We start from the raw sequence: 7205 nt of genomic DNA on the forward strand, positions 1-7205 counted from the left end.
TGTTTCATTCATTTATCTATCTATTGATGTTCATTATATAGCCAAAAAAAAATATTCATATAATATTTGATCAGATTTACTTTAGTTTTTGGGTTTGTTCCTTTCTAGAAAGAGCAGAAAATCTGCTGGACAAATAAGAATCTACTATAAAGCTGGACATACTTACAGTGCTGCTGCTGCTGCGAGTCAAAATGGGGTCCTTTAAACATCTTTTCATTATAATGACCAGATGATTTTCTGAATAATTTCCTTTTAAAAACAATGGAGAATGATCATTTAAGAAAAACACAACTATGTAATGAATGTACAAGTTAGACAGTATACTTAATTAATTCATGACTTCTGATGGTTTTTTTATAGACCTCAGTAGAGATATGCAGCTCTGTGCACAGCATGTGGTCTGTGTGAGCTGCATGGAGCAGTGGCTAAATAAAAGAAAATTATTTTGTTTGTACAGAAAATTTGTTAGAAATGTGGTTTTAGTTTAGACCTCAGTAAGGCAGTGTTTAGGTCACACTAACAGTTCATCTCCCATTAGTATCCTGTTAACGATCTTGTTCCATGAGCAGGGTTGCCAGATTCCACATGTATTGTAGATATTGTTAGGGTCTAAATAACAAACGTGTGGTCAACAAACAGCTTTCAATATATAGTCAGTGACTAAGTTTACATGCACATCAATATTCCGATATTAATCAGGATTTGGAAACATTCTAATTAGTATTGAGTCGTGTAAACACAGCCATTTTTTCCAAAAAGTAAACCAACATTCAGAAACCAGGTGGAGAAAAAATAAGTACACCCTATAATTCAGTAACATGTAGAACCACCTTTAGCAACAATAACTTGAAGTAAACGGAAAAAAGTAAACGTTTTCTGTAGGAGTTTATCAGTCTCTCACATCATTTTGAAGAAATTTGAACCCACTCTTCTTTAAAACATTGCTTCAGTTCATTGATGTTGTGTGTTGTATGAGGTGTTTGTGGTGATATGCTGTGTTTGAGCATTAAATGGTCTAACGTTGGACTGTATTTGCTGGGACGCTCACCCCTGGGAAGATCAGTAACTGTCTTGAAGACTCATTTGTAAACAATCCTTCTCACTGTAGAATGGTGAATTTCAAATTGTTTGGAGATAGCCTTATAACCCTTCCCATATTGATGAACAGCAACAATTGCTTCTCTGAGGTCATGGCTGTTGTCCTTTCTTCTTGTAGACACACACCCGAGTGCTCCAGAAAACCAAACTGCCAAAAGTTCTGCTTTTAGAGAGGCAGTCACCTTTCTTGATGATTAGCTAATGTTGTGTATTTCATTAGTAACACCTGGCTGCTAATTTCTCTCGTAATGATTGTGGAAGTAGGAAGGGTGTACTTACTTTTTCCCACCTGGTTTCTGAATGTTGGTTTTATGTTTTGGGAAAAAAAGGAACACTGAAATCTGTCGTATTTATTTGTTGTTCCCTGAGGTTATGTGTTTGTGTATAGAAGTTGGTGAGGATCACCCAATTGTTATTAAATAAAAACATAGAATTGAGGGAGGGCGTAGTTTCTTTTTCCCATGATTGTGTATTGATGCACATTTCTTATTTGTAATATTAACTTTTTTCCCGTGAAAAGACTGAGAAAATGAAGAAAAATACATCTACCTTTTCCTATGCCTGAACAGTTTAGTCTAATTTCAGGCCTTTTGGAGTTGTTCTGTTCTTTAAAGCTCAACAAAAAAAACTTGCATTATTTTATTTATTTAGTTTTATTATTTTTTTTTGGTGAATATTGAAATTATAATTAGCTGGAAACTCAGTGTGATTTATATCATGATTTATAAAATATAGTTTTATAAAATGAAAAATTATTATTATTATTATTATTATTATTATTATTATTATTATTATTGTTGTTGTTGTTGTTGTTGTTGTTTTACCCAGAGCAGAACAAGGGTTAGTGTTGTTCATATGGGTTTCATAAATGTGGCCAGCAGAGGGCGCTACAAGATCAGAACTGAACTAATAAGTGGACTAGTGAAGTAAACATTACTCTCCTTTTTACCAAGGAGGGCTGATGAAAATACAGACAGCTTTCAGTGGATGAATGAATACACACACACACACACACACACACACACACACACACTGTATGAAAGGTGACAATGCATGCAATCACTGAAAGGATTCTGAAGCAAAGTGGGTGGTATTTTAAACTTCTCAGCTTCCGGATGTGTGTTTGTGTGTGTTAATGATGCTGAATTCCATGCTAATGATGGGTGGAGTGACACTTGACCTCATCTTCCTATTGCTCACACACGCACAACACGTACTGACACACACACACAACACACACCCACTCAAATTTCTGCATCTGGAAATATTTCAGGTCCTCATTTGAATTCCCGCAGAAGAGAGTGGGAAAGTGTCAGCTCTGAAATAAGGGACAAAGAGGAAATTCTACACCAGTGATGTGTCTGCTGATTCAGAAGGAGTGTGTGAAGCTCAGCGTGTGTGTGTGTGTGTGTGTGTGTGTGTGTGTATCGATGCCATTCATCACATACCAACTGCCTTAGTGTTGCCTAACCTCTTATCACAGTTTAAAATCTGACATTCAAAATATTATCAAATAAAATATGATGTTACCTCTGGAGCAAAAGTGCAGGCCAAAGATGCTGCCTACCTAGGGAACCTCCTCCTGAAGTAAACACTGGTGTAGACAGCACTACAAAATCAGTGTACATGTGCAAGAGGTACATATGCAGTAGCAGAGAATAACACTTCAGAGAGCATTAGGACACTTAATCTATGTTTCCACTGGCAAGAGACAAAGAGAAAGATTTTTTCATTTTCACATGAATGAATGCAACCATTTTTTGTAAATAAAGTATGTCGCTATAAAGTGACAAATCCAAACAATTGTCACGAATGATTCCTCAGACCAATCCTTCAGTGAGTGTGGTCCGACATTTCTTCAGTTCCCCACTAACTACTTGAGTTCCGACTTGTAATTAGTTCCCATTTACTGGTTGATGCACAAAAATGGAAAACAAAAACTTATAACTGTGGTTTCATCTTGTGCTGTCATATCTGAGTAAATATATGTAGAGACACTATGAAGAAAAAATTAAGCTTGGAAGGAAGTAGCAGAGATTGTTGGTGCTTCTGAAGAACGTATGTAACTAGTACAATTAGCTTGCTGTGCTAATCTAATCTGAGAATGAAGCTAGAAAAAAAACCGAGCACATAGCACTTAAATCACACAACCGATTTTCACAGTTATTTACTTTGTGTTTAACTAGTAAGCTTCAGAATCTATATACAGCTACTACTTGTCTTTCTATTAGACAAGCCACAAGTGACAATATTAGCAGTCACTTAACACTCATGAGAAATACGACTACTGCTAAGGTTATGTCTCTTAATGATCACCATGAGATTGCTGTTGATGGTACCACACGGACACCCTAAAAATGGCTGTGGATGTTCTTACTTGGATAGCCAAAAGACTGTACTTGCTAAAAACAGTTTATGACCAAGTCTCGATCACTGACCACTTAATAACTTCACTTTGATATTACAGTCTTAAAGTTAAAACTCTAATGAAATCATAAATGATGATGATGCTCTTACTCAAGTTCGTTTCAACACACAGCACTGCTTGGCTCTATAGTATACAGTTATAGAGGAGAAATGATTTATGATCGCACTATCCGGTGTCACCCAGATGAGGATGGGTTCCCTTTTGAGTCTGGTTCCTCTCAAGGTTTCTTCCTCAATTGTAATTCTGAAGCATAAATATGGGCCTAGCTTAGAAATGATTTACAATCATATTTATGTTACAGATATCCCAATATAATAAAGTGCTAACCTGCCATCTTTAGCTAGTGACAGATAGATAGATAGATAGATAGATAGATAGATAGATAGATAGAAGTAGTAATTGGTGATCAATCCTGCACAGCAGGTCGAAGGAATTATCATCCATTCCTCCTTACAAAACTGCTTCACCTCAGTGATGTTGGTGGGCTTCCTTCATGAACTGCTCTTTTTAGGTCCTTCCACAACATTTCTGTTGGGTTATGGTCTGGACTTTGTCTTGGCAATTCCAAAATGTTGTATTTCTTCTGCTTTAACCATGTAGACTTACTTGTGTGCTTAGGGTCGTCGTCTCGCTGCATGACCCACTTATGTTTAAGCTTCAGTTCACAGACAGATACCCTGAAAGTCTCCTGTAGAATTTGTTGGTAAAATCCAGAATTCATAGGTCCATCAATAATGGCAAGCCGTCCTGGACTCCAAGCAGCAAAGCAGCCCCAAACCCATGATACTGCCACCTCCATGCTAGTGGTTGATAAGGAAGAACAAAGAGCTGCACAAACTTGAGGTTAAATTCTGAGAGTCTGTCAGATCAGCTTAGTGTACCATTTCTACTCATTGCATTTCTACTCATGGCAGTTTTTACCTTAAACTCTACTTGCATTGGCAGTCCAAGATATATAGACATAGCACCAGTCTTTAACCACAAGCTACCTTCAGTGTAGCCGGCCAAAGTGACACTGTGACTGCACACAAATGTACTTCCTTTGCATATTACAAAAAATATTTTTTCAATGCTCCTGAATGCTTTAACCCATTTTAACCTATGCTTTAAATGCACAGCTGTGAAAGCTGACATAATGCAGTTTTTTGTTTAGAATTGTAACACAAGTGAACTCTTTGACCTGGCCATGGGTGATGTGATGGAAGGTTAGTCTGCGAAGGCTAGTTCCATCAGCAAAAACCCAAAAGGGTGAAAAGGGCCCATAGGACACTTAGCCTTAAAATAATTACAGGGGCTAAACATTTCAGCAAACTTCATCCCTGCAGTGGTTTTTGTGACAGAGATGTATAGATGACGAACTTCTCCACAGCCACCACTGGAGACTATGAATATTGGGTAATATCAGACTCATAAGTTGCCCCTCTTTGTTGTTTAGGGTGTCTCTAAAGACATGTTGGATGAATTTGGTTTATCTACATGGATGATGTTTTGATTTTCTCCCCTTATTAGCCAAACACTTTAATCATGTTGGCCAGATACGGTGTAGATTCCCTGAGAATCAACTTCATGCTAAGACCTATGTCTATCGCTGGCAAGGAACTTTAGTGGTTTCTGGGATTTTCCAACTTTTATAGTCATAATTTTAGTATAGTGAAAGCCTCTGGAGTTTGATGGAATCTGAAACATTTCAAGATTTACTATAGCACCTACATAGTTTAGTGTAGAATTGGATGATTCTTTGGCATGGACCGCTGTTCTCCATTAATCAATATCTAGCAAAAAGTAGATACAGAAGAAGGCTGGAGATTATACAGGGCTTTGTGGTTGTGAATGACGATCAAAATATCAAGCAACAGTGTCAAACACAGCCTATTGCCTCATTTCATTTGGACCTTGAAACTTGAAAAATAATATTAAAATGGCCCTGAAGTACACTACTACTCAACATTTTTACACTAACTAGAATTCACAGCAGACCCGTAACATAGCAACCACCAACGTTCTGTACACACCACTGTACAACACAGGAGGGTTCACGTCTCACAGTCCTAAAAGCTCTGGTTAAAATCAACACCTGTCTGCTGCATGAGAAGCAAATCAGACCCATGTGTAAAAATGAATCAGAAACATGAGGGATGTTGGTCTTTAGTGTGACTCAATGATTCCAAATCCTGAAATGTATCACCGAGTTTAAAGACCAATGCTTTAACAATGGACATTGTCATAAAGCAGCTTTATGGAAATGAAGATACTAAATTAACATTTCAAATTTATCTCTAATGAGCAAGCCAGAGGCAAAGGTGGTGAGAAAAAACTCCCTGAGACGATATGAGGAAGAAACCTTAAAAGGAACCAGACTCAAAAGGGTGACAACAGATAGTGCAAATATAAATAATTTTGCTTATATAACTGTATACTATATAGTCAATAAGTGCAATTTTGTAAACAGGAACTTATAAGCTTATGAACAACTTATGAATATGAGTATCAGAGTCATTTCTGAATTCATTATAGTTTTAATTTGAAGTTTATTGTGTTAAAGTCATCGACTGTTCAACTATGAGACTTGAGTGCAAAACTGTTTGAAGCAATTGCAGTCTTAAGGCTATCCAACGAACAACATCCACAGCCATCTTTATTGTTTCTAAGTGTCCTTGTGGGACCAGAAGTCAGGAACGCTGGTAGGAGGTGTAGATTGACAGAGAGAGAGAGAGATAGAGGGGGTAAAGAAAGAGGGAGGGGGAAGAGAGGGATGCTCTTGTCATGTAATGGTTTAAGAAAATTTACTTTGCGTGCAGAGAGCAAGCAGGGACTCCGGCAAGACTAGCTGTGACAGCATAACTAAAAGGGAGAGCCAGAAGCTAACACAGACATGAGGGCACCCTGGGACATAAAGCTCCAGCCACTCCACCGTCAACAAACCTGAGTGAACGTGTGAGAGTGGGGGGGCGACAGCATCCAAACATCCCAGTTCACCACAACACTCTATGCCTGTGAACCCTCCAGATCTGCTCCTTTACCTAAGAAAAAAACTATTCACAAAAGGCTTGACTAAACAAATATGTTTTCAGCCAAGACTTAAACACTGAGACTGTGTCTGAGCCCCGAAAACTAAGTGGAAGGCTGTTCCATAACTGTGGGGCTTTGTAAGAGAAAGCTCTACCCCCAGCTGTAGCACGCACTATTCGAGGTACCAACAAATAGCCTGCACTTTTTGATCTGAATAGGCGTGGCAGATCATAAAAGACCAAAAGTTCGCTCAGGTACTGTGGCGCGAGACCATTTAGTGCTTTATAGGTCAATAGTAGTATTTATAATCAGTGTGAAATTTGATTGGGAGCCAATGCAGTGTGGATAAGATAGGGGTGATGTGGTCATATCTTCTGATTCTAGTAAGGACTCTCGCTGCTGCATTCTGGACTAACTGGAGCTTGTTTATGCTCCTACTGGAACATCCAGACAGTAAGGCATTACAATAATCCAACCTAAAGCTTCAAAAGAAAGACTAGAGTCGATAATCACACCAAGGTCTTTTACTGCTGCAGATGATGAAACAGAAAGGCCATCCAGACTTATTATGTAATCAGAAAGCTTACTTCTAGCTGCATGTGGTCCTAGTACAAGTACTTCTGTCTTGTCAGAATTAAGTAAGACAAAGTTAATAAGCATTCAGTTTCTA

This window comes from Pangasianodon hypophthalmus, chromosome 1, assembly GCF_027358585.1.
Source record: "Pangasianodon hypophthalmus isolate fPanHyp1 chromosome 1, fPanHyp1.pri, whole genome shotgun sequence".
NCBI classification, from domain to species: Eukaryota; Metazoa; Chordata; class Actinopteri; order Siluriformes; family Pangasiidae; genus Pangasianodon; species Pangasianodon hypophthalmus.